Source organism: Columba livia, chromosome 8 (genome assembly GCF_036013475.1).
Source record: "Columba livia isolate bColLiv1 breed racing homer chromosome 8, bColLiv1.pat.W.v2, whole genome shotgun sequence".
Taxonomy (NCBI): Eukaryota; Metazoa; Chordata; class Aves; order Columbiformes; family Columbidae; genus Columba; species Columba livia.
Window position 1 is genome coordinate 20,466,134 of NC_088609.1, and position 27,770 is coordinate 20,493,903.

Genomic DNA, 27,770 nt, shown 5'->3' on the forward strand with positions numbered 1-27,770 from the left:
CATCTTGCTTTCTGTAACCATAGGAAGAAATTTTAGGTCAATGCTGTTTCTCCCTATTGACATTGTGTTTCAACTCCCAGACTTGAGCAGGTGTTTGAACATGCCAAACAAAGCCTTCACCCTATTCAGTCAGATTCTTCCCCTCCCAAAGGTCATCTTCATGCCCTCTTCCCTGCAGGAAAGGGATCTTCCCATTTTGCAACACCTTTCCTGTGCTGGGAAGAAGAGGACAGCTGTAAGTAGACATAGCAGCCTGTGGTAATGTGCATTTTCAGTGACTGCCAACTTTGGTGGAAAATTTTTTTTTCTGGATTCTTTTCTACATGTTAGATCTTGTCAAGTAAATAAGAGAGACTGCGAATTCCTGCTTTTCCAGTATTCTAACCATATGAACAGCACAAGTCTGTCATCTGAGTAGTGATCTCTGAGTCTCACACTGTCATTGTAGATGGAGATCGTGTTCTCCGGACAATGCTTATAATTGTGCTAAAAAATTAAACCACATAAATTATCCTGAAAAGTTATTGTATAATCATCTATTGCAAGCAGTGTTTTAAAAACATTTTACATTTGGCACAAGCATTTGTTCAAAGTGAGGAGGAACTGAGACCAAGCAAGCAAAGACTGCAGATTTTTGCATGCCTATCATTAAAGTAACTGTCAGGTCACGTGTTTTTTGTGATATGTTACTGCTATTGTATAACATGGCATATCCTCAGTGACATGGTGAGTGACATGTTGTCACTCACCTCACTGCCATGCACAGAGTATGTCCTGTAGTACTGAAAGCATCTCAGGTGCTGGAAAAACAGTTGCTCCATGTTTGCACAGTGAATGGTGAAAGGGTAGCGAGGTAACTGTATTAAAGGAAAAAAGAGAAGAGATGCCCACTTGCTCGTTGCTTTCTGTACTGGTTAATTCTAGTCCAGTAAGCATAGATTTTGCACCTGTTTGATACAATATTCCACCCTTTGTCCTCTGGAGAGGAGTTACTGCATATTAGAGGTACTCACCAGCTGGGCATTTTATAAATATAAGTCAGTGCTCTGACAGATTAGCTTTGGCAGATTCAGATGCAGAGATGGAAAGCTAACCCTTTACACCTTGCCTCTCAGCTGGAAGTAACTACCTGAAGAGCAGAGGCAGCAGACTGGGTCCACTATGTAGCTCATAGTTCAGTGGCATAGCTTAAACTGCTGATGAAGGTAGAACTCCAAGCTGTGAACATGCATCCCATTTTATGGTACTGGGATAGAGCTGGGTAGAGGGAGCACTTAAAATCACAACAGCTAGATGTTTGAGGACTTTCTGCTGAGTGGGGCGGGGGGTCTGGTAAAGGACATGGGAAAGGCCAAAATACTCAATGCCTTTTTGACCTCAGTCTTTACTGAAAAGACCATTCTTCTGAGTTCACTACTGTGTTACATCTTCCTTAATGTTGTGGTCAATGGGGGAGAAAGCTCCCTGTGCAGCTTTACAGTTGATAGAAAACTGGGAAGAGTGTTGGATACACTGGGGGGTCCTGCAGAGGGACCCTGGGAGAAAGAGGCTCACAGAAGTCTCATGAAGTTCAACAAAGGGAAAAGCAAAGTGCTATACCTGAGGATGAGTAATTCTATATGGCAGTACATGCTGGGGGCAAAACAGCTGGAAAGGAACTCTGCAGTGGATGACCTTGGCGTCCTGGTGAACAAGAACATTGCCAGTGGGTCCAGGGACATGATTGCCTTCCTCAGATCAGCACTGGTGAAGCACATCTAGTTGTGTGTCCAATTCTGTGCTTGCTGGGACAAAAGATACATGGGCCTGCTGGAGTGAATCCAGTGAAGTACCATCAGGATCAAGAGACTTGAATGTCTGTCATATGCAGAGAAATTGAGACAGCTGAGGTTGTTTACCCCAGAGAAGAGAAGGCTTAGGGGAATCTTATCAGTGTGTGTAGGCACCAAAGGGAGCAAAGAAAATGGATCCAGGCACTTTTCAGCAGTGCCCAGTGATATGACAAGAGGCAATGGGTACAACTGAAATACAGGAAATTCCATTTAAATATAGGGAAAAAAATGTTTGCAGTAAGGATGACAAACCACAGGAACGGATTGCCCATAGAGGTTGTGAAGTCACTGTCCTTAGAGATATTAAAAATCTGACTGCACATGGTGCTGAGCAACCTGCTCTGTCTGGCCCTGCTCTGACCAAGTGGTTGAACTAGACAATCTCCAGAGACACCTTCCCACCTCAGCCAGTCTGAAAGTCTGTGATTCTGAAGCTCAGCCATCAGACTCCTCAGTCACTAGACCTGAAGACAGCTGTGCTTTCAAATTTGTTTGATGAGTTGCTTTACTTTTGTTTTGTTTATCTATAGAATAAGACATGCAAAATACCCTAATGGGCAAGTGTTTGCTAAAGACTCATATAATCCTGGGCTGATAAAAGGGTACCAAAATTAACCCTTTGTGCAGGTCAGAAGCTTGAAGTTTTGCAAGATGTTTACTGGAGAGAAATTCCTTATAGGTGTGTCCTGAAGCTGGTCTTTACAATTCTGCAACATAAATTTGCTGTCTACTTATGTCTTTAGACAGACATACAAACTTCTTCTAAACTCACCATACTGGAATTCAGTCTATTCAAGCCATTACAGACTTGATACTTTTTTTAGTGTTTCTTGTCTTAGAGACCCCTTTGAGAGATTTAACTTTCCAGCCTTTGCCCCCTTGAATGTGGCTGTCTTTTCAGCAGCAATTTGTACCTCCCAGCATTTCTTTTCTACTGCAAATATGAATGTAAGACCCTACATTATTTATTCTTTCTGAAGTGATGAGGGAGAGTTGTAAATCACTGAATTACAACTAGTAGTTGCCAAGAAGGAGGAACAACTAAGAGAGCAATTTAATTGTAGATGTTTTCCTCCTTTCTCCTTTAACTCCATAGGGAAGGGTAAACACAACAACAGGCAGTTGAACAGTAAAGGAGCAGTTCTGGAGACAGGGACAAACAGGGATAGGGAAGGTCAGAAGGAACTTTGCAGGTAGGAGGAGGAGACACAGCCATAGTATAAGACCATCCTTAAAAAAACAGGTGTCTAGAATTAGTATATTGAGTTACTCTGTTTCAGCTTGCTAACATGATGGAATCTCCTCTTGAAAAATTAAATTTTGGTTTAGCATTGGGAAGGACTTAAAACTGTTGTATCCTTGTTAGTGAATGAGCATGAGACTTCAACAGTGCCCCACGTTAGCCCAGCCAGCTCGAGATAGAGTTTTGTGAAGGAAATGGATCTGAGGGAAAGGAAAAATGAAGGTGACAGTTAAAGCGTTTACAGGGTCATTATATAAATTCAAAGAGAATGGTCTCAGGTCAACCTATGATATCATGGTTACGCTCTTACTGGTATTTATGCTTTCTTGAGATCGTTGAGAAAAACCACTGCTTCCCTGGAAGCGATACAGGTTTGGAGACAGGTACTTTGACTTGCTTCAAACATATTAATGTAATTATCAGCATGCTTAGAATGAGTGAAAGGCTTAAAGAGTGTGCTGAGTTGGTATAAAAAAAATTTCCTATGTGCTTTTCTGTCCATTCTGTTGTTTGTTTATGACCATGGGGACTTCTCCTTGTAGGGTGCCTCACTATCCTTTCTTCAGTAATATGTATGTAATCTGCCTCCTAGTGAATCCCTACAAGATGTTGTCTCCAACAACTGTGTCATCTGGGGAACTCTACATATGTTTTATCCACAGTTAATAACAATTCTGTAATCCTGAACTACGTGTGCTGTAAGCTATAGTGCCTGACAGCGGTGTGAGCCACTGCTGTTGACTGAAAATATTCTACTTGATATTTAGTGTAAGGAGTGCTTAAAAGGGGCTTAGAGAAGCACTTATTTTACCATCTTCCCTTAGCTTTATGTTAAAAGCAATACAAGACTACAACCTCTTACTACAACCAACAACTGGAGAGGGACATCCCTTGAAGCCAAGAGCTTTTGAAAATGGTGTGGATAACGTTAATGCTGTTACCATGGTTGAAAGACAAGTGGGCATATTCTTCTGCTGTTAGATCTTGTGAAAATATCCTATTTTCTATTAACAGTATAAGCAACGGGTATTATAAGCTAGGGATAACCTTTTCTTTTTTTTTTTTTTTTCTTTCTTTTTTTTTGTACATGTGTTACATGCCATATCTCTGAAATGCATAGGCAAGGCATTTTTGCATGATATTGTATGCTATTGTTTTGCAATTCGTGAATGTAGCTGAGAGGAGGAGGTAGATTCTTAGGTTCTCTGCCTGAAATGCAAGTTCTTCAAACCTGCCAGCACATTCATTCACTATATGATATTTCTGCCATTTTCTTTATGATCTGATTATATCTCTGGTCATCAGAATCTGTTAACAAAAATCAGAATGTGTACAAAAAGTGATCTAAACAAAATTATCTTGCTCTTCTTTCTTCTCTTTCTGTTTTTGTTTCCTTTAATTGGCTTTCTTGTGTAACATTTTGTGAACTAAAGAAAGCAGGAAGGAAAAAAAATAGAAGGATTTTTTTTGGAAAAAAAAATTCCTCTCACTTTGATGACAAGTCTAATATGGGGTCATTTGTTTTGTCTGAAATACAAGGCCTTGAGCGTGTTCCCTCTGGAGAAGAGAGATTACGTTATAGCACTAAACGGTGTTAGTCTGAACAAATAAATAAAACTAGTTCATTCCTTGAAGGTAGGCAGGAGTGACTATATAAGAATAGAAGATTAGGGAGACTTTTCTCTAAGTGGTTGAAATATACTTTTGGAGCCACGTGCAGACACACTGCCGGGGTGACTTTAGCTCTCTTCTCCTTTCCTTCTGAAGAAAATCCTGAGGAAACCTGAATGTTTACAGCCTTCTATTTGACCAAAAGCTGCAATTATGAATATGCTCTACTGTAATCAGCTCTGCAGTGCTCAAGGACAAGACTTGTCCTTAACTCCCTGAGTCTGATGTGATTTTTCACTATCTTCTTTTCTGTCTTTATGTGGCTTTCCTACTCGCCTTTCCCAATCCATTGTCAAGTGGCTCCACTTGCAGTTGCCTCAGTGTGGCCAACAAAACCCTCTGGGGAACTTATAGATAGACTGTACTAAATCAAGGCTGTGTAAGAATTAGAAATGAAAACCACTGTCATTAATCTATTAAAATAATAATAAAATGGCAGTGTTCCACTGCCGTTTACTGAAAACAGTCCCCACACATCAAGAACTGTGTACCTTCCAATCCTATTACTATGGAAACATGTCATATTACTTTAACAGACTGTACAGAAAGAAGAAATATTTAAATATTTTTCTTTTGAATCCAAATCTCCATCTTCCAGTAACCTCAAACATAAAAATTCCTGTAGTTTCTTTGTGTACTCCTATGGCTATGAATTTTGTCTGCTGCACTGTTTTTGTATGCCAGATACTTACCTCTTCTGACAGGATATTTCTTGTTGCAAACAGGATACAGAATTAATTGAAAGTGCACTGTGTGTCTAAGCTCTTTCTTGCAAATCTTTCTGTATCATTTAGGTTCTCTTTCTGTACACTGGTTCAGGTGAACAGTTTTCTTAGCGTTTGTGCAGGGACCCTACGTGGGCATGTCATTGCTCACGAGTCACATTGTAGCTGGAACATGCTACAGCAACGTGCATGTTGTTGGCGCTAAACAAATTACCTTCAAAGTCCACATTTTGATTTTTCAAAAATTCTTTACTTAATTTAACATGTAACATTAACATTTATTCATTGAGTGGAACAGTTTGTTTAAAGACATCTGTATTTTAAAACAGGCACAATCTTAATCTGAAACAATAGTACAGATAGATCCTCTTCATAATAGAAATACATCAGACCTTTCTGTTCCTTGCTGTGCATGCATAGCTTTCATACTAGGATATAAATAAATGTGCTGGGAAGGAAAAGCTCTTTCTATTGATGGTCAAAAGTATATGTCATTGTTTGGGAAAGAATACTATTGCCTTAATTTTTTTCCCTGAATGCTACTATACTTCACCTCACTTCCCCTTGGTTTATTTATCTTCGACAGCAATTCTCCCTATCCTCAGGGATTATAGTAGACTAACTTTTCTTTCTTTTAGTTTGTTTTGATGTCAGTGTTTCATGTTTGTGTAAGGAGGAATAAAGCTCTTGAAGACTTTTGCTAGATTAACAGCATTTTAAATATTCAAGGTAACATTTAAAGAAGAAGTCATTTTTTTATTAACAAAAATTTGAAACACAAATAGAGACTTGTTTCCTATTTTATTTTCCACAACCAAAATATACCAGCTCCGCAGAGCTGGTGTGATATTTCATGCATAGGATGTCACTATCAACTTCCAATAAGTTTACAAAAAATGGTCCCAGAAACAAGATAAGCGTCAAATTCAGACAGATGTCAGAATATAAGAACAAAGCTATTGGGCATGGTCCTGTGGTGCTGGAAGACCTCCTAAATGTAAGAACAACATATCTAATAAACAATAAATAATTCCTAAAAAGTAGAAATTTCAGCTTACTTATGTATTGCTTGGAAAAGCATTGGGTTTTGCTGACCAGCAACTTTCTGCTAATGAATAAAACAAGACCACTTCTCTAAACAATTGTTGATTGTTTTAAAAGATTATACTGTTAAATTTAGATTAAAAAACCCCATAAATACTTTAAATATTTTAACTCTTAACAGCTGTTGTCTGTTCTCAGTCTAAATATTACAGGTAAGAGTTAATTCCCTTACTGCCTGTGTTACAATGATACGAATAACTTACCCATTGCATTTGCCCACATTATTCTGTTGCATTAGCTTTAAGGAGTTGTCCATTTAGAATAGTCATTCTTTTGTAGAACAGTTAGAAGTATCATTCAAACATTGTTCAAAAAATAATATTTAAAACAGATGTGTGTTATATCATTACTTCTTTTTGCAAATGGGGAAACTGAGGCACAGACAAAGGCAAGAATTTGCCTTTGTAAAGCTGCTGACAAGTTGTGGGTTCAGTTGAACACTGTGGCAAACAATGTTTGCTGCCTTTGGAAAAAAGTGTAAGTGACTAATTTATGTGGGAATTTGTAATGAGCTGTAGTGAAAAAGGAATCTGCTGTGATTTAGTCTTTCTTGTCTCCAACTCATTCCCTGGAGATTCCCTGGATTCAGTAAGGACTGAGGAGGGAGGGAGAGGAGAAGTGCATCTGTTTTGGTTTGGTGCCATATTCATATGGGGATGGTTCTTTATCAATTACCTAATCTTTACAAAAGGTAATTTTAAGACAAATATTGTTTTGAAGAGGTGAGCTGCTTGCTTTTACCATATTGTTTTATGGAACAATTATTGAAGAAGTACATGTATTTAAACTGGAACTATCTCCATACAAGCCTCCTTTTTAATTCACAATGTGATAGACAGTAGCTTATAGTCCTTCTAGAAAAATACCTTCACTAGGAGTAGAAAAGTGACTTTTACCTGTAATGTGTATAGCTGGTTTCAATCAGGGTTGTTTGAGTTGATGAGAAAGCAAGTAGAGAGCTATAACTGGCTTTCAAATTTTAATGGAAATTTTGGGGCTGGATAAGGCTCAGATTCTAATAATAGATATTTTTGTGAGAATTCATAAAATCAGTGAGGTTAGATGAACAGTATTATGTGTACGTTTGTGCTCAACTACAACAACTTCAACATTAAAATTTCTAAGTGATAACAAACATTCCACAATACACATTTTACAATTCTTTTCTCATCTGACCACTTGCAGGCTATTAAAATTTGCTTAACTTTCAAATTTTTAAGTAAACACAACTTTTCAGATTGTTTATTTAGTCTCCATTTTTGGATAGTACTGTTCTGCAGTCTTTCAGCTAGACACACCAGGCAGATATTTGCAATGAATTTGTACATATAGTACCAAAACTAAGAACACCCCATGAGAGAAAAAAAGCCTCCTCTGACTTTGCCTGTGGAAAGAAAAGATTAGAATCAATTGCTTATAAGCAGTCTTTTCACAAGCATGCTCAGTGATGCTAAATTTTGAAGCTATTATAAAATTCTGATTAAGGTCACCAAATTAGTTCAAAGGGAAGACTTTTGAGTAAGGGATGCATCTTAAAAATGCAGGGGACTACATATACAGAGCTACTCACATATCGGATTCTTTAAGTATGTGCATAAGTGTAAAGGACATGGGCTCCTGAAATAAATTTAGAACGCTTCTTTTGATTTATTTCTTATAGCTACCAGAACCTGATTTTAAAACGAAGAAATATGGCAGGAAATAATTCCCCTCTCAACTTCTGTTTTTCTTGGTAAAACATTGTTATTTGTGGTGTTTATATAATTATATTCCAGTGTAATTCAAGTATGTAATGACATTTCTCCAATGAAAGCATTTAAATAACTCAGGAAATTGCTTTACTGTTCTGTTTCCTGGCTTAAAACCCATTTTGTCATGTTCATTTTATTGTTCAATCTGTCTGAGCTCATCTAGATACATTCTACACTGTACAGAGCAAAATAAAATATTTACTAGCTGATCATCTCATATATGTATATATACAAATACACATGTTATATTAAAATATTTCTTATATATACTTTTTTCATCCTTTACTCAGTTTTAGTTTGTATGAAAAACAGAAAGCTCTCACATAACACCAGGGTGTGACTAGGAAAAGAAAGAGAGGGATCTCATTAAAAAAATGAGTATCAAATAATAACCTACTGGTTATATAATCAATATTAAGCTAAAAGAGAAAGCATTCTAATGTTTCTTGTACTATCAATCAAACATAAGAAATACAGTGTTTTTCCTTTCATTTAGATATAAATTTAAACCGGGGTTTTTTGCATGTACAGCTCCAAAGGGCTATATTTTTTTTGTTGTTCAGTGAAATGGAATAGTTTCATACAGAGGTGGTATTTTCCAGCAAAGAAGGGGAAAATTTACCAGACTTGCATGAGAACTGAATCTTCTTTTACCATAAAGACCCTTCTATGAGACAAGTGATAGGTTAATCTGTCTCATTTTTATCCAGACCTTTTTTAATTTAGTGGATAAGATTAAAGTGCAAGCTGAATACCACAGGTGTAGCTTGAGTTTTTAATCTGCTTGACTCAAGTTATTCTAGTTCCTGAATGGGGCTACTAATAATACAGTTCCCAAAATAAAATAGGAAATGTAAGTACTGCAATGCTTTTATTCAGCTTTGGAAAAAATCAGTGGAGCATAAAATATACTGAAACAGATTAAATTTGATTCCTGCAGGAATCAAAGTTTAAGAAGTTATAGTAGAGATGGAAAGAAACTCAGCAGAGGAGATCAAACGCTGCACAGGGGAGACAGTCTCTGCTGGGTTGCGACCATGCCCAGAGAAACCACCTGGGGGAGGCTGCTGCAGCCCCCTGGGGATTTGGCCTGAATAAACAGCTTAGTGACAGCTATGGCTCTGGTTTTCATGCAAAAAAAATAGAGGCTGGTGAGATTATGGTGCTTATTTCTATGTTATCCTGCAATGCAAAGTGTGTCTCCATGCTCCAGGGCAAAAATTAAAGGAGAAGAAACAGCCAAATACCCTGAAATAGTTGCTGGTATATAAGAACCCTCTAATTTGGCACTATAGCATAAATTCATAAATGTATTTTTTTCATAAGGCACTTTAAGTTTTATATATTCCAAGCCAAGTTCTTTAGCCCTTAGGTTAGCAAAACTCTTGCTGCTCACGCTGAGAGGTCTGCTCAGTTAAAGAGCACAAAAGCTTCATCCTGTGTTACACTGATAGCTTTGATATTTCTGCAGTTTTTCAGATTTTCTGCAAGTTGAGGAGTCACAAGCCCCTGTCTGCCTCACCAAGCTCCAGGGCTGGCCCTGGAAAGGCAGCAGAACCCTGCGAGGGGCAGGAGCCCCCACTGCACCCACCTATGGGCTGGAGATCAGCCACTCACTATGGCCTGGCAAGGGCTGGAGCAAGAGCAGGGAGGTGATGGGAGAGAGAAAACCATCGTGTTGGTATTAGTAATTGCAGGAGGTGATTCAGAGGAGCAGTGGGTTTTGTAAAAGCCTTTCCTTGCCAGGAAGGAACACTGGAGTGTTTAGTGCCTCCCCTGCCCTGGTCAGGCCTGAAAAGCAGCAGGGCTACAAAGGGCTCTGCGCATCCCTGGACCTGTGGGAAGGAGAGCCAGCCTGTGTGTTGCACAGTGACTGGTGGTAGAAGGATGGATGCATAAGCCCTAGCCACATAGGTTCTACTTGGAGAACTGCTACCTGCCCTTACTGCTAAGTGTATCCTGTGGTGCTGCTTCTGTGAGTGCTTAAAAGTTTTCCTTATATCTTAAAATTCAGAAAGAAATGTGAACTGAACTGATTTTGTTAGGAAATCTGTTTTTCTTGATTAGAATAAACACTGTGTTTCTTAGCTGTTGGCTTTTAATCTGGCAAAACAAAACTATGGGATATGACTGTAGCTGTGCTGGTTCAATTTCATTTTATGTACTAACATTATCTTAGAGTAGACTCAGTAACTTCAATTTTTAATATTTAGTTCAGCAGTCTATACGTTTACATGTTTTAGATAATATTCATATATATCTGAATATCTTTTTGTTAGTTTTCAAGTCCAGAAACTAATCCCTGCTTTTAACTGTCTCATTTACAGAACTTCTCAAGAAAACCCCATCATCTGAAAAAACACTACAGCCTGTTGCAGTGTTGATGGGCTAAGGCACTAACAGAAACTTGAGAGCTTCTCTAATTTGATCTGAGAAGATAACTGTAAGTATTTGAGAAACAATCAGTGTAAAATGCATGTTTAAATAATATGTACATAAGCATCTCATGGGAGCCCTAGCTTCATAGAGTACTTGTTTCGTGGTGAACAGTAATTACTTACTGTTGAAAGGTACTGGATAAATTAATCACTTTGTGTACTGTGGGTGAACCATCTTGCTTATTTGATGTTTCAATAGTAATTTTGATTAAGAAAGCATGTTGGTACTCTGCTTCACAGTATAAAAGTGCAAAATGTGAAACAGTTTTTAATTTTCCATGTCTTAATCCTATTCTTCATATTTAAGAAATAGAAAGTCTACTAGTACTATATACTTGGCAGGTATTTATTGGAACAGTCTTTAGAACTAATTTCCATATAGATGTGTTCTCAGAGACTGCATTACTTTAAGAAAAAAAAAAAAAGGTTAGGGTGAAAAGAAGATTAAATCTTATACAGGTGAAACTGCATTAAAAAACCCCTAACAGAGTTACCTATTCAAGGCTAACTCTCCACTCCTTAACTGATACAAAACATGTTTGTAGATGCTGATTTTTGTGACCTCTGTTTCTGTGAAGAGTTTAAGCTTAAAAAGTGTGGTAAGATACTGAAGAATCTTGCACGTTTTAGTTCAGAAAATGTGTATTTAAGAAAAATCATGTATGATGATCTGTAGCCATCCTCTCAGGTAGAGGAGTTGGGGTCTCAGATGGTTCCCCTGTGTAATCAGTTATGATATATTATGTTTGTATTAATGATTCCTAACTTAAATCGCTGTTTGCAGTATGGGTGCTGGACTTCTCCCTCCATTCCCTAATGAAATATTTCTTAACAGAACTTAAGCCACATCTCTTTTGAAACGGTAAACGGACATTCACACAAAATCTCTTAAAAATCTGTAGCAGAATTAAACCTTCCTGACTTGATTGAGTTCTGAATTATAAACTGGCTCACTCATGGTTAAAAGGACTTCACTGACGTTAGGATTTATTTTAATTGCTAAAAAAGCTAGAGAAATCCCACTTAAGTATCTCAGTAGGTCCTTCTTCGATAATAAAGTCTGTTCAAGAAACAGTAGATCCTTGCTAGAGCTACTCATGCCTGAAAACTAGTGCAGCCTGAATGTTGAAAGGCTTCATTCAAAGTGCATCTGTGCTTTAGAGGACTACCCTGCCAAGATAAGCAATCTACAAAACTTTTTCTGACCACACAGACTTATGGCCAGTGAGATACTACTTACAATATATTTTTCCCTTTTGCTCAGAATTTCTTGGACAGGAAAAGTAAAATGAAGTTAATGTAGCAGGTACTTCTCAAGTGAGATCAGGTGCAGCGGCTAGAGCTGAATCAGAGGTGGATGGTCAGCCTAAATTGGATTCAGGTGAATCCCACCCTACCAACCCTTTCCTCTCTTTTGCTCCGTTCATTCAGTATCTTACTACACTGTCTGGTGTTTTCCTTCCAGCTATAAGGATTATTCAGTCCTGAAAGTTGCAGGCACATGCTAATGTCTTTGGGAAAAGTTTTTCAACACTGGACACTTACTTTGGTCATAGAACTGTAAAGCTTTGAGAAGATGTGAAAAGTCATCTCATTTCTGCTTTCTCTGTATCTGCCTGAAACTGCTTAGCATGTGTTCTACAGTCATCTCTAGCAAGGTGAAAAACTCTGGCTGTATTGTTTTTCCAGTTTTGTATCCTATGTCATATTGCAGTGCTAAAGTGTGATTTTGAATATTTTCTAAAGTTTTGGTACCTTTCTATGCTAGGCAGAACAGGTATATTCCATGTATCTCTCATGAAAGATTGTCCTGGACATTTTGGATAGTGAACTGCCTACACATGTGGGCAAGTTCTGTTGCTCAGTGTGAGTTCTATAAGATGACTGAAAGTCCACTATTTTCACTGGAGACCATCAGCAAATAAAAGTTTAACTCCAGTTCCCCAAGACACAAGGCTTGGTCACTGGCCTTCTTATACCAAATTCCCTGATGCTCTGCTATTTATCCAGCTATTAAAATAAAACAAAATTACTTTACTGTTCCTCTTCCCTGTATCTCTTGCCTACAAATGAGCATTATTTCTAATGCAGGTGCCTCAAAAGACTTTATTACTATGTATGTATAAAGCAGGAATTCTCAATTCAATAGAAAAATATGTATTATGAAGGAATTATTTTCATTTTTAGGGTGATTTGCACACCGGTCTCTTTTAGTTCAAAGGCATGATGTTTACTGAAGAGATGACTCCTTATTGAAAAAGATACTATTTATATACATTTCTAACAGTGCTGAATCAAATAAAGGACATTCTTCTAGAAGGTCCTTTCCATAAATGCTTTCAAATATATTCTGCTGACTCAAATATTTAAAATTTAGGTGTTGGTCACCAAATGAATAATGCATGGAAATAGTAAATAGATCTGAAGTAGAAATTTAAAAATAAAGATTAGCTTATTTAAAAAACAAAATATATTTTCTGAAGTTAAGTTGGGGAACTGGCTACTTGGCTTGAAGTAGGAAACTGTCAGTGGTGTTGCAAATACTGAGCAAAATACAGGAGCAAAGTCTAACTACATCTTACTGTTGTGGGGGAGGTAAAGTTAACTGGAGGCACAGAAAAACTAAACTGTTTCCTTGCTAAATGGGGAAGGCATTAGAGACAGCCAGGATGACCTTCCTGTTGCTCTAGCACCATAATCTGTGAACTGTCTCACATTCCGTTTCATGTGTCCTTTACGAAAGCTATGTTCACCTTTTTCAGTGAAGCTCCTTGTCCCTTCTGCCCCTGCAATCTAGTACAGTCAGCTTCTTCCCTCATGTTAGAAGACTATAGTGGTTCTGGAATCAAAAAGGAAGTTGGAATGTAGCTTTTCAATATGCTTCCGTGATCCCTTGTATAAAAGCATTTAAGTATGTCTCTCTGTGTGTACATAAGATTATATAGACCATAAGCACACATGAAGTCTGTGTAAAAAAAAAATAAAATATTACTGGATAGACCTTGGCAGCTAATGTTTCTCTAATGACAATTTACCAGTACTTCTGCTGGAAAGTACCAGAAGAAAGAAACTCAGCTCTTTAAACTACAGACATAGCCATATATGTAGGTGTATATGTATATTACAAACACAAAATGTAGTTTTAACATAATACCCACTTCTGTACACTTTTCGAAAGCCCCAGTTGGGCTGACATATAGTCACCACATGGAATCTGAGATCCTTTAGAAGCGTGGGCAATGTCTGGAGTTTAATAGCTTGATATTTGTTTTTAGTGACTGGATTTTTCTTTACTCAGAGTAGTTCCAGACCTCAAAATTAAGAGACGTTCAACCAGCAGATCTGAGTACGGATGTTGCACATATGTAAGTTAAAAGGCTTCTCTTATTCTAGAGCGGGAATGATGCAGAACCAATATTTGGAATATTGATTCTTTAGCTACCTCTGTAGCTTAAGACTGCCCATTTTTTTTTTTGCCATTTCCAAACTGTTTTGATGAGTGGATAATTAATCGTTAATTTATAAAAAACTGTAATCACTGTGACTTTCTAAAATAATAAGATTATTGCCTTTCAATTCACTTGCTCTCGTTTTGTGGGATTTTCACTATTGTATTCTGAACAGCTGAATCCTATGTTCTGAATAATAATCATCTTGCAAGAAAATTTAATGTAAGAGAACAACATCAAACTGACAGGAAGATTGAATTCTTTTTATGTGTGGTATCTTTATGATACTATGGCCTGTGGTTGACAACATTGACTCACATCTTCCTTTTTAGTTAACCTCCATCAACTATTTAATACAGCTTTGCATGTTTGTCATATGAATTAGTAATTAATGCTGTTCTATTCCTCATGTTAATATGTTCATTGAAAATGACATAGAAGGAAGGGCACTTAGATCTGCAGAGAATTAATTAGCATGTAATTTTCAGTATATCATCTAGTGTTAATTAGCAGTTAAACCATCTTCTGGTGCATGACCTGCTGATCCAAATACAGCATTCTGTTGCAGTGGCCCTGGGGGAAAATGTCTTGAAAGGGTGTTCTCTTGAAAATGGAACTTTCTGGTTTGTCTTTTTATTTCACTGTACCTTAGTGTCAGATCTTTCTCAGTCCTTTCCACAACCACAAAGCCCCTTTGCTGAAGTAGTAAGCAAGCAGCTATTTTGATATTAATCAGCAAAGATAATGACAGATTTAAGCATGCTAAAGCAGTGCACTGCCTGATGGAGGTGGGGTAACTGTTGCTATAGGAGGGTCACATCCTCCCTGATTATCTCTGTAGCTGCAGTAAGTTCAGTGAAGCTTTACTACCTATTTTTAAACACACAAAATTCTACCTTGAGGAAATGTAATATTGGCTAGCTGAGCCATTCAGGGAGTCATCTTCTGGAGTCTCTACTTAGATAGTTGTAGTGTATATGCTTACATTTCTTGTGAAAATAAATGAAACAAGCACCTTATTACATTTTAACTGCCTAGCTTAGTAGTTCTGCGTGTGTTTTGCTATTCCTCCTTTATCAAGTTGTGAGTAATTCTTTAAATTTTTTATTTCATCACTATAAAAATATCTAAAGCTCTATTTTATTGAGCACTTCTATCATCTCAAATACCTTTATTATACTCTTTTTGAGATCTTATTTTTCTATGCAATTCAATTCCCTTGACCTCAGAAGAGTATTCATTCCTGGTATCCTCTGTTGTATATTATACAGGCTTTACCCGTGTGTGTCATCAAAACTGTTGCTGTGAAGTGGTGAGCTTTAATACTATGAAATAGAACTCTTCTGCAGTGATAGAAAGTGACTGACCCTAGCTCTTCAACTAGTGGGTGTCTGATTTGGAGACAAAACAAGGTGAGAAGTAAACTTTTTGGGGTGCTGGTTTCTGAAAAGAAAATAGTATCTCTAACACAAGAGATGACTTGTCCAGAAAATGTCCAACTTAGGAGTTTCTGAAATGAGAACTCTTTCTCTTCAGCTGTAACCAAAATTGTGTAGATTCTCTTAGCAGAAGTTACCACATGTGAAACACATGACAGACACAAAATATACATCATATAAGAGACTGTCTCAGATGCGTGCAGCGAAATTTCTACCTAAAACAAGGGTGGACTGTAAATCTGTTCATTGCTATTATTAAGTGGTTTTGAAGGCCAATTATAAATGACTGTGGTTTCTGATTAAGTGGTTAATAACTTTCTGAACTCTTCAGATCAAAATTTCTTCTTCTTAGCATATTTTTGCATTGTCCAAGAGCTGACTCAAACTCATTCAATGTACTCGTTATTCAGTTTTACTAAAAGATCGCGTCAGTATGGATTGATCAAGAATTTAGTGCTGATAGCTAAACATTGCTTGTATTAACTATCCATGGAGGGTGTTGAAACTGCATTTGTTAGAATTCATTTTTGACTAAGGATATATCCAACCCAAACTCTGGATTACTTCTGTGTTATAAAATCAGTGCCTAATCAAACAGACCAGTCTATTGGCTATTGACCAAGCTGTCAACAGTAAGTTTAAGTACTGATGTTTCCCTAAACCATTTTTTTTCCCCCCAGTCGTCTTAAATTACAGGCAAAGTAGAACTAATCTTTGAAATTAAGGTCAGAATATGGCAAAGCTTTTTGTGGTTTTATTCTGAAACTCTTTCACATGCTGCACTTCCGGACTGGCTGCTGCTGAAGTCCCTTTAGCTGATATGGGTTGGGCAGAGAAGAGGCAATAAAAGGTGACTGTCCATGGCTCACCTCACCATGATGTTGTGAGAGCTGTTTAAGGTGAATTAGTGGGATAGTGAAGCTTGTGGAATTTTTTTTTTTGGGGGAGGGGAGGAGGGAGGGTGGTGTTTGTTTAGGTTTTTGTTTGTTTTGTTCCTCTGACAGAATTTGGGATGTCAGTGTTTTCAGGCATGGAAAAATAAATAAATAGCTTCATTTTAATTAATTAAATTTTAATTAATTAAATTTATCAAGCTTTGAACATTTCTGAGGTCCATGTTCTAAATTATTTTCTAATGACCTGAAAATAATATTTCAGTCCTACCAAATTACAACAAACAAACAAACAAACAAAAACCCACAAAAAAAAGCACCCCAAAAGCCCCACAATTTTTAAAATACTTTTAAACCTTTATGTGTTCCATACAAGAGGTGGGAGGAGCAGTTTAAAACTGAGAGTCCAGTCTTGCCCTGGTAAGTCTCTTTAAAAATCTAACACAAGGAGTACCTATTTTTGTATCAGTATACTAAGTGATCCAGCCTGGCTATATTTTATGTACAGTGAAGAAACACCGATGTTAAAAATGCTAAAGTACGTTCAAATAACCTATGCTACTTCTTCCTTATCACAGAATAATGTCTAATTGCCAGACTCTAATTAATTCATTTAAATATTTTCTGATTATTATATTTATCTAAGAAAGCTTGGTCCAAAGCTTACTAAAATGTTTCTTCTATCATGTTTCCAGATCTTTTTCCTCTACAAAAAAATTATTGCAACTGCTTCTATCCTACAAAATAACCAATCACTATTTGCCTGACATTCAGAGCCTGGTACAAACCTTTGATTGCAAAATCCTGAGTTCCCACTGTCGGCAACTGTTTCAATTCCCAGTTTCTAGGTCACATTAAAATACGATAATAGTAGTTTCTATTCATCTTTCCCTGTTTAACCGCCTCATCTTATGAGTTCCTGGCACTGGCATTCACACTGAAAAGTGTTGCTGCTTGTATGAGTAAGTGGCACAAATATAGACTTTGCAGAAGCCTGGAAGCATGTAACCCATAATTTGCTGAGTGATGGAAAGGGAACATAGAGTGAGGTTGCTCCAGTATGCTCTGTTTGTCACCATAGGCTGAAGTGTTAAGAGCAAGAAAAGAGGAATGTTGCAAAAAAGTCTTCTTTGATGACTGCCTAATGATCCAGCAGTGTACTTCTCGCTAAAATTCAAGATACTGATTTACAACATTTTGGTGTTCATTGTGTCAGCAGGAGGCATGATTAATACTCTTGGTCTAAGTAGGAATGCGTTAAGTTATTTGAACAGATTTTGTTTAGTAATTCTACTTATTTTCATGTGTTTCTGGTTAGTTACAAACTAGATATTTACAACCAAACTGCAGCTTTCAGAAAGAATTGGAATTTGTGCCTTGCATACAGGCTGACAAAGATTCGAAAACTTGCAGCAAATTGTCATGTAACATTCCTTTTAAAATGCAGCTGGGAAGTAATAGAGAACATAAACTCAGCATCTAATTGACAAGTGTAAAACTACTAATCTGGACTTGAAGTCTGCATCTTTTAGATTTGTTTGTGATATTTCTTGTTTAAATTAGGATTGGTGTGAGAAACTGCATCTACAATAAAGAAGACTTGTGTTTCTGGTTTGTTTCCCAAAGACAGTCTGAAAGACTTCTGCTCTGATAAAAACGGGTCACGTTTCATTCCAAAGCAACTGAAATGACAGTTACAAACTCTAAAAAGTTTATAACAACTCTGCTGACAGACACTCAAATAAGAAGTAGTGGAGGCCAGCAACAGAATATTTTTTACAAGGACAGGGAAATCGGTTGTTGCCCCTGTGGTACAATTCTTGATCAGGTAAAAGTTCTACCACACTTCCTCTCTGATGCTAGCAAGTCCTTTAAATAAACAAGCGGTCTGAGTGCAACGCAGAGTAAGATATTAAAATAAGAAGGAGGGAAAGTGAGGCCTCTCTTTGCCTGTTATAAAATCCTCACCTGTTCTTATGCCAATAATGTATCTCAGGACTGCCATATATTCAGTGATATAACTCAGTCCTGTTTTTTTGTCTTTAACTACTCTTACACCTGCAATTTATTATTCAAATTTTGATTTATTGCAAGTAGATTGTGGTTGTCCTCTGGTGTCTGGGGCTGGGCACTGGGACCGAAAAAGAGAAATTAGATTGAAGTAAGAGCACTAGGATGATTTCCCACATTGGGGCAATGTCAGTATTCAGGAGCCGGTGAGAAATGAGACCCTGTGTTTTGCTCTCTGACAAATCCCTGCTGAGAGCAGGTACTGCTGAATTGCTTATGAGGCCCCCCAAAAACTCTGTTCACCAACATAAAGGTATCTGATATGATCTCATTATAGTTTGGAGTATTTCTGAGTTGAAAGCCTTTAATGAAGAGTGATGTGTTCAGCTGTTGTAGGGGGAGCAGAAACACTCTTTGTGATTTAGCTTATGAGGAAGAAAATTATCTGCTTTCTGCTCTCTGTTAAAGCACCTTGGATTCTTAATTGCTTGATGTTTGGACCAGTGCAGGTTTGAATGAATGCATTCAACACCTATTGTTAATCTGATTCTCCCAGCGTAGTTAAACTGTCACTAACTCCACTTCATTACATGTGTACTTGAAGTCAACTCTCACTGAAGCCAATCAAAACTACAGGTAAGTTTGTAGGGGCAAAATTAGGCAGTTGCAGTTGAAATGGTGATACAACAGTGGCTGAATGTAATGAAGTGGGAAAAGCTCTTTTCCCAGAAAACCCTAAGATCAGGTTAGTAACACTTAATGCCATGGTGAAATCTCATTCTTTCATAGTAAATTGCAGTCTTTTAGCAGTCTGATAATTTGACAGTATTAATCCCTGATTTTCTACAATGAGACGGGCCAGCTCTGGTTCATGGATCACCGATAGTCCATGGTGGTCCATCTGTTATAAAGAGGATTAGGGAGGAATCCAATAATCTGCAGAAAATCAGGCCTTGCTAGTTGTTTTAGGGACTTACAGAACCTTCAGAAACTATTTTCATCTTTTTCTTCTTGCTGATTAAAATAAAGATATCAAGCACTTGTCTGTCCTGCACTGTAATGTCTTTCTTTTCTGATAACTTTTGCAGGAAATTTGACCTTTACCTTTCTGAAATGGAAAGAGGGGAAATGAGACTGCAAAGGACAGGTTGAATTTCAAAATGGACCTGGAAAGTTTGAAGTAGCTTCTAAGAAAAAGGGTGATATGGGACTCATAAGCTTCTGTAGTCAGAAAGAAGTAAATATTACAATTTCATAGACATAACCAAGCATAGCAGAATTCATTATGTCTTTTCTCTTCAGAACTGTCCTACTTTGATGCATAACACATTAGGATGGTCACACGAGGGAAAATGGCTTGTGGCTGAGAGTTTGAGAGCACTGCTGGCCAGGAAAGTAGGCCTGCTCTAATAAGTGGCATGAATATGAAGTAGTCCAAGGTGATATTTTAAATACTGTAATCTCCCTAGGGCATTAACACTGATTAGTAAAGTCATCACTAAAGTATTGCAGTTTGCAGTGGAGTTGTTTAAATGCGTAACCCAAACACGAGAGATGTTGGCTGCTTCTCCTTACTCAACATGGAAATTCAAGTCCAGAACTTTGCTCTTAACTTTGCTGGTTGGGACTCAGATATTTCTCCCATGACTTTAATAATGCTTTCTTCAGTCTTGAGGACTCTTAAATAAAATAATAGAGAATTTCATACAGATATTTTTCTAAGTTCTTGCAGTTCTAATGAAGTGATATTGCAAAAATCTGTGTTAAAATTTAAATGCTAGGAAAGAAAAATGGGACAGGAGGCAATGAGGAAAAAAGGCAATGGAGGAAAAAGAAAGAGGAGATAATATTCTTTAAACTCTTAGTAGTAAGGAAGGAGTGGGCCTAATTAATGACTGTTATTTGCCACTTAATACTACCGACTTGGATTAAAACCGTTAGTAAGAAACAAAGAGACAAGGAGAGGAAGAATGTGCTGATGGAAGGGAAGTGCAGGAAATGCAACACAATAATGTCCCTCGAGATGGCCTAAATCCCACTTAAGATGGTAGGAACTTCTTGGAAGCAGAGACTGCAAATGCAAACTACAGCTGCATGACAACAGTGGTCGTAAATTGGGGTCCAACAGTGCTGGGGTGGGGTAAGACAGAATATCTTTGCATTTTCTTGAGATTTGTCCCATGGTGGTCTTGTTTTGGATTTATTAGAAGCTGATCTAAGTTGTAGGAGCTGGTAATAGGCTTCAAGAGAACATGCCAATGTCTGGGTTTCGCTGAGGAGAAAGGAGTGTGGAGCTGGGTTTCTCTGGCTATGTGGAGATTCAGGACTGAAATGGAATAGGGAATACCTGAAATGGAGCAACTGTTCACTGTTCAGCTAGCCATTGTTTTTATGCAAAACTATCCAATTTCAGGGAGACATTATTTTAGTACTATTTCAGGATTTGTGCACTAGAGGATTATTCAAATTTTAGTTAGAATTGATAATATTATAGATTATTTTTCTAGGCATGGTTGTACAGATAGATTTATTTTTCCATGGTTTGTTTTTATGTCATCTAATTCATTGGCGTGAGCTTATCTAGGTATATTAACAAGTGTAAGAGAATAGTCTCTGATCTGTTTGAATAATGGTAGAACTGATGTGTAACCCTTGTAAACCAAGGACTTCAAGGCATTTATTCAGTAGGTGTTGTGTTGTATGCACATTGGGAGGGGACAATAAACTTTAGAAATGGAGGTTGTTCATGCAATAACATTCAAAGTCATCTTTTAAAAGCAAGAATGATAACTCTTCAAACTTTTAGCTTTGTTATTGTGGAGGTATTTGCTAGTGACCTCCAGACTGAACCCTGATGGCTCAATGCTTGTACATCACTGCTTCCATATAGACACCTTGAAGAGAGAGCTACTGCTTTGGGAGTAGGATGAGTAGGATGAGTGGGATGGCACTACCACCTTGGGGTCTGGTCACATTTCACATGCTAAACTGGAACATGCCTTGCTAACTTTTTGCCTACAGGTAATGAAGTTAAAATACCTATGATCTTTCATCAGCCTCATTTACACAGAAGGCCTATAATTTTACTCTGTCTGATTCAAATGCAATATGCACTGGTGGTATTAGGGTGGTGGTGTTTTTTGGTATTTTTTGTGTGTGTGTTTTTTGTTGTTGTTTGGTTTTGATTTTTTTTGTTTGTTTGTTAGTCTTTTTTTCTTTGTATTGACAAGGACCTAGGGGTAAAAGTCTGAGAGAATTTGTTTTGCTCCATACTATGCATTTGGAGATTGAGCTAGTAACATTCTAGTTAGCAGTTTTACATAATCTCATTGACTTCAATGACTTATTTTTCTTGCACAATAAATGAAAAAGACTCAGTCCATTAACATTTAAATTGGAGATACAGATTCCTGATGTAAACTATTTGCAATGACATTAATAGTGGGCACAACCCATTAGTGTGCGCTCATATTAGCAACATCTTAATAATCATGACAGAGCTTTTTTAAAAGTTATGGGAATTTCACTGTAGCATATAATTAAATGTATATGGAATTTTTATTGGTTATAATTAAGATGCATGATCTTTGTTTATTATAGCATTAGAAAGTACTATAATAATGCTGAAAAGTACTGCTTGTCATGTGGTATTGCTTAATTATGGAAAAATACTATAAGACTTCATGTTGGGCCGATTAAAGCAATTAGTACAAAATTATAATCGGATGCTAACTAAAGTATATAAAAATATTTACAAGCTTCCTCATGACTATAGAAGTTGCACATTAAATGTTGCTTTCTTAAGAAGATGATGCAATTTATATTTTACTGTTTCTATAAAATAGAAAATAAAATATGTATCTATTAACCACTTATTGGGAAACATCATCAGGAACTTGTGTGTGCATGTTCTTAAAAATATTTTCATCTCCTTTAGAATCTCAAGTTATATGTGTTGGTCTCATCCACTAAAGCTTTCCCATTTGTGTTTCTCCAACCAATAATTCTTTTCTCCTGCCCCTTTGTCTCTAATTGGGAAACATTGACTGTCACTGAAATTCAGTCTTTGGCACAATAATTATGCCAATGTTAACATTTTTCCCTTTTTATATGGGCAAATATCAGATGTCTGTTCACACTTTCTTGTTGCAATGGTTTGGGTTCTTTTGTGGATTCTGGAGGGATTCACTATTTCAGGGCAGCTGAAACAGGCGACATCACCAACTAAAATCCGAAGTGGAGGAAATTAGGTCTTAAATATTTTTAATTATGATTATTCTGTCATCTCCTGTGTCTTGAATCTTTGGAATGTATTGAAATAAAGCTTCTCCCCATAGCCATAGAACATAATAACTTAAGTATTTAAAAATAATAAATAAAGTAAAAGCATATGTCATTGGCAGTACAAGGACAGTCATTTCTCTCTGAGCTATTGTATTTTGGAAATAGTTTCTTCCTGTTTGCACAGTAACCTCCCCAGTTCCTTCTTGAATCTGCTATTCCAAGGAGGCAGGGAGACCTGGTGATGAAAACAGAGTTTTATAAGCAGCAAGTACTGGGCAGGGAGACATCATCAGTAGTAATAAAAGAGGTATTATTTTGGTCTCAGAATTCTTCCTGCTATGTACATTATGCATTGAAATCTTTCGGTTCATTTTTTTTTTTTTTTTTTTTCCCCTAAAAGAAACTCTGAGACATTCCTGCCTTATATCTGCCTCAGTAAGGGGAGTGGAATTATATTGTTTCAGCTGGGAGATGTCTCATTTGTTATGGTAAGAGATTAAGTATATTTGTCAGTGTTTTTATTTTGTTACTTTCGCCAACCTTGGCTACTTGCATGACTAATTGTGAGATGTGATAATTCCCTCAGCAGATTATGTATTCCCTAAAACTGTGTTAATCTATGCTTTCTTTAATGTTCCACATCAGAGACTTGCTTACTGCTAAAACTGTTTTTTTTTTTCTATTTACTTTCTGTTTGTCTCTTCCCAAAACTGGAGAGTCTGAGTTCCCATGACAAATGGATGCCAACTGTCTTCATATGCTACACAACAGTTTCATCTGTATGCAGCCCAGTGGTTCTTGTGAGTTGTTGCACATGTGGTGGTGCTTTGTTTTTAATAAAAATCCAAGTCATGAGACACTAAAACAAAATTCTTTCTGTGCCTACACATCATATGGGAACTTACAGGGTATGTAGATATCAACCAAATTCTCTGGTGCAAAGTTTATGAATGACAAGTAACACGTGTGTTCCCAATGATTACACTTCAGTTTGTACTGTTAGGATGCTGGCAGTAGGACATGTCATTTTCTTGCCTAAAAATCTTGTATAACTGATTGTATAAATTCTTTTAAATGAGATACTGTATTATCTGTACATTCTTGCTATATTATGTTTCCCTTTAGCCATACCCAATTGTGTTGACTCTAAGCTATGCACAGTTGTTCTTTAAAAATAACATCAGTATTCATCTCATCACCTCTCTCAAAGCAACAACAGTGGTGAGGAACTCTTACTTACATTTCTCTTTGTGTGCAAGGGACAGCCTTGACTGGGACATAATGCTGAGTCAAGGATAGCAAGTGGGATAATGGAAGGTGGGAGGCTAATTGATTGCATATTCATCTGTTGGCAAATTCATATACTTTTGAATCTTAAGCACTGAGTTCCACAAGCCCCACCAGGATGACAAAACTTGAGGCAGCTATAAAGGTGAACTAATTCTGGTGTGGTATCTTTGTTGTTTTTTGTTTATCTTGTTTTGGTTTTAATTTTATTTTTGCATGACTTTAATTGGACCATTTTAGTGTCAGTCTCATATCTGTATTGAGAGTAGCTCAGAGGAACCACCACAATGAAATAGACTTCTTGCTGGTCTACCAGCTTCTGTACAACTCATCCAAACTCCTGTAGCTTTATTTCATCTCTTGGACCACGTGCTTCTCTGAAGTGTCATCTTTCAGCAGTTCCTCTTTCAGTCTTGGTGTGCTCACCCTGGCATCTGAGGCCCTTTGCAAAACAACAGTTTCCTACTGTATACTTCCAATTCTGGTTATGCATCTACTCTGAACTTGTGCTGCCTCTGATTTTTCAGAACCAATGAGTGATGAAACTGTGAATTCTAAAGCAAAATCAGCCTGTGGTTTTCTCTTGGAGTGCAATTCTTTGACCATTTAGATAAATATTTGTTGAAATGATTTAGACTATCTGATCTCCTTTGCTCAGCGCTCTCTCATTGCTCTTACATGTTCTCTAATTTCTAACTTGCTCTATTTCTTATAAAACAAGTATCACTAAAAGACAGAGGAAACTAGAAAATGAGGGCAGATGAACAGTGGAAAATCAAGCTTTGCCAGTGTCATCTAGCTAATTGGGGTAAGAGCAGTACTGAAGATGAACAGCAGGCAGAACTTTAGGCAGAAACTACTCTATCCACCTATGCTTGCACTTTGGTATAGAAATTTTAACTCTTCTTCAGCCACAATTTTTTTTCATTTTGATGGAAGTCTGGACTACTGTTTTATTTATTTATTTATTTAAATAAAAAAAAACACAGCTATTTTTACAGGTGGTAATGAAACAGAGATTCTTTGCATGCCAAGCACATGCAATAATGAAATTTTGCTTTGTAGCTACAACAGTAACAGTCCAGGGACTATGCTCTAATCTCTAGATACTCCTCTCCCTTATTCATAGGTGAATTGTTTAAATTAATGTGCAATAAGCACTTTTCAAATTTTCGGATCAAGTACAAAACGACTGAGACTAATGGTGTTTGGCCAGCTAATTGCCTAGATTAAGATTTTGATTCTTGAATTCAATGGCAAGTCTGTCATCACCAAAGATGCAAAAACTTGTCCTTTTCTGCCTGTCTCATATGTTTGGGTTTTGGTCATGAATATAATGACTAGCAATATCACAATGAGAACAGAATCCAGTGACCTCTGTTATTTCGTGCTTTCAGCAGCACTGTCTCGTTGGGAGTGCTTTGAATTTTTCAGTCAACTTAGCAACATACTCATGGATACACTCTTCATTATTAAGCTAATAGGAAGGTGCATGGAGGACTTCAAAATGGATTCAAGTGTGAAACCAGTAGGTAATATACATAATGAGGCCATTGCTACAGCTGTGGTGCCTGCTAGAATTAAACTACAAAGGAACTTAAAATTGGCTCTGGTTTAAGTTAGACCTGCACCTGCAAACAGCAGGTCAGAGACATTGGGAACATCAGGCAAACAGCCTGGGATTTCTTAATTCACTAGTGTTATTGATGTATATGTGATCTTGAAGAAGTTTATTTTTCCCATCTTTCTCCTTGGGGGTTGACTACTAACAAGATTACCTGTCTGTAGATTTTGGGTTTCCTTTCATATCCAAATTATCACAAGGCTTCTTAGGGCAATATAATGCTACTGTACAGAACTGTCTAATAATACTAACTGGGTCTCATTTTGCAAACACCTGAGTGTTTTCAGATCTTGCTGTGGTTGTCAAACACTTGCTGATATTACAAGGCTATTCAAAATTAGTTTTTCAACTTCTCCAAGTCTGTCTATGTATCTGGAACTCGGAAATCATAAAATGATGCCCAGCCTTATTTTGAAAAGATGGATGTTCTTGTGTCTAAGACTGGTGGCGGGGAGCAGAGGGAGGGAATAAAGACTTGGTCAAATATTTTTTTGTGCCTTATAGCATGTCACTTGGTCTCTGTGAATCTCTGTAGGGATCTTGTAACTACTCGCACCTGTGGGGATAATGGCCCTTCTTTTCTCCTCTTATCCATCCCATTGTTTCAGTTTGTGAACTCTAACTAGTAAAAGACTGCTTTTTACAGTGTGTGTGTAATAAGATGATATCTATATTGTTTCCTTCAAGCTGTGCCATAAATATTTTTGAGAATCATCTGTCAAAATATCTTTTTTAAAAAAATCACATTTATGTGAAAACAAAGTTCCCATGCTTCTAGGGGTTTGTTTGTTTGTTTGTTTGTTTTCTTGTAGTCCACCAAGACAACACAGCCCCTGTTTCCTGAAATGGTCTGTGATTTCCCTCTTCTGCACAAATTGCTGCACTGTATTTTGGAGTTGTGGTCTATCATGAGAGTGATATAAACTGGGAACCCACAGGAGCTGATGAATAAAGAGCTCTAAGTGCAAGAACAGCAGTTCTGGTGACTTTACCTCAATTGTATTCTGAGTAGGAATTAAATGTTTCTAATCCTGGCCTCTTTAAATGTTTTGATATGCTGTGTTTATAATAAATCTGCAGGAACTTTATAATATCTGAAACAGCAAAATCCAATTATTGAATTTATATGTGGAATTTAAACAAGTGGTGATAGAGAAAATTCAAGGATAATTCATTGAGTCATGAGTTTCTTTTTGGTTTAGGAGGGTTTTTTAGCAAGTTCTGTTTGTTGTGTTTAACACAGTAAGCATGGACAATGTGATGTAAGTACATAACTATTCCTGTTCATACTTAAAGACTTGCAGAACACACAAATAATAATAAAGACAATCTGTGCCTAGGGAAATGCAAGCATTTACGCACATGTAAAAATCAAAATGTCAGAATTTACTTCTTGTTACTTACAAGCAACCTGGAAGACCCAGGAAAATGAAGTATAGTTTGAGAGACCTGGGTAGGATGCTGCTGCCCGAGCTCATGCCAAGCATGTTTTGTGATTGTGTGTTGTGTATTATATCTCTCAGGGAAATGAAAATAGTGTAGTCTTTAAAGGAAGGAAGGCATTCTTAAGCAATACAAGATTGCAAATGTAGAGAGAATGGAAGAGGGAGACTCAGAATTCTTAAGATAGCTGTTTTGGCCCCTCACAGTGAAATATAAAGTGAAGCCTTAAGATTTTACTGACTTTAATCAGGTTTTTCTTGAAGCAGTGAGCTTTTTGGCTTTTATTTGTTACTCAGGCAAGAAAATAAAAAAGTACAAGCCTTGTTTCTGATGGAACTAGATAAATTTCAGAAATTCTAATTCTGGAGGGAAAACAGCTGTTAAAAAAATACAGAAAAAATATATCCTTGAAACTTTGATAACTAAAAGTGATTGAAGAAACTTGAAACTAGGGCTGCCCCTTACATAGCACAAATTTTGACAAAGCACAGACTTTTAAAAATATTTATATATTTATAAATGCTCTGAAATGTTCTTTTTGCTTTATTATTTTTTCAATTTTAAGGTTAGAAGCAAT

The 27,770-nt window shown here is 37.0% G+C and overlaps 1 long non-coding RNA gene across 1 annotated transcript in view; it reads left to right on the forward strand.

Moving 5' to 3' along the window:
• The window catches only part of LOC135580121 (uncharacterized), a 127,505-nt gene extending 99,957 nt beyond the window's left edge, over positions 1–27,548 (forward strand). The window contains exons 9-13 of the long non-coding RNA XR_010474342.1: positions 10,654–10,769; positions 14,063–14,129; positions 15,485–15,625; positions 23,240–23,327; positions 23,556–27,548. This is a non-coding gene — a long non-coding RNA (uncharacterized LOC135580121). The remainder of the gene's footprint in view (positions 1–10,653; positions 10,770–14,062; positions 14,130–15,484; positions 15,626–23,239; positions 23,328–23,555) is intronic.
• Positions 27,549–27,770: the final 222 nt, after the last annotated feature.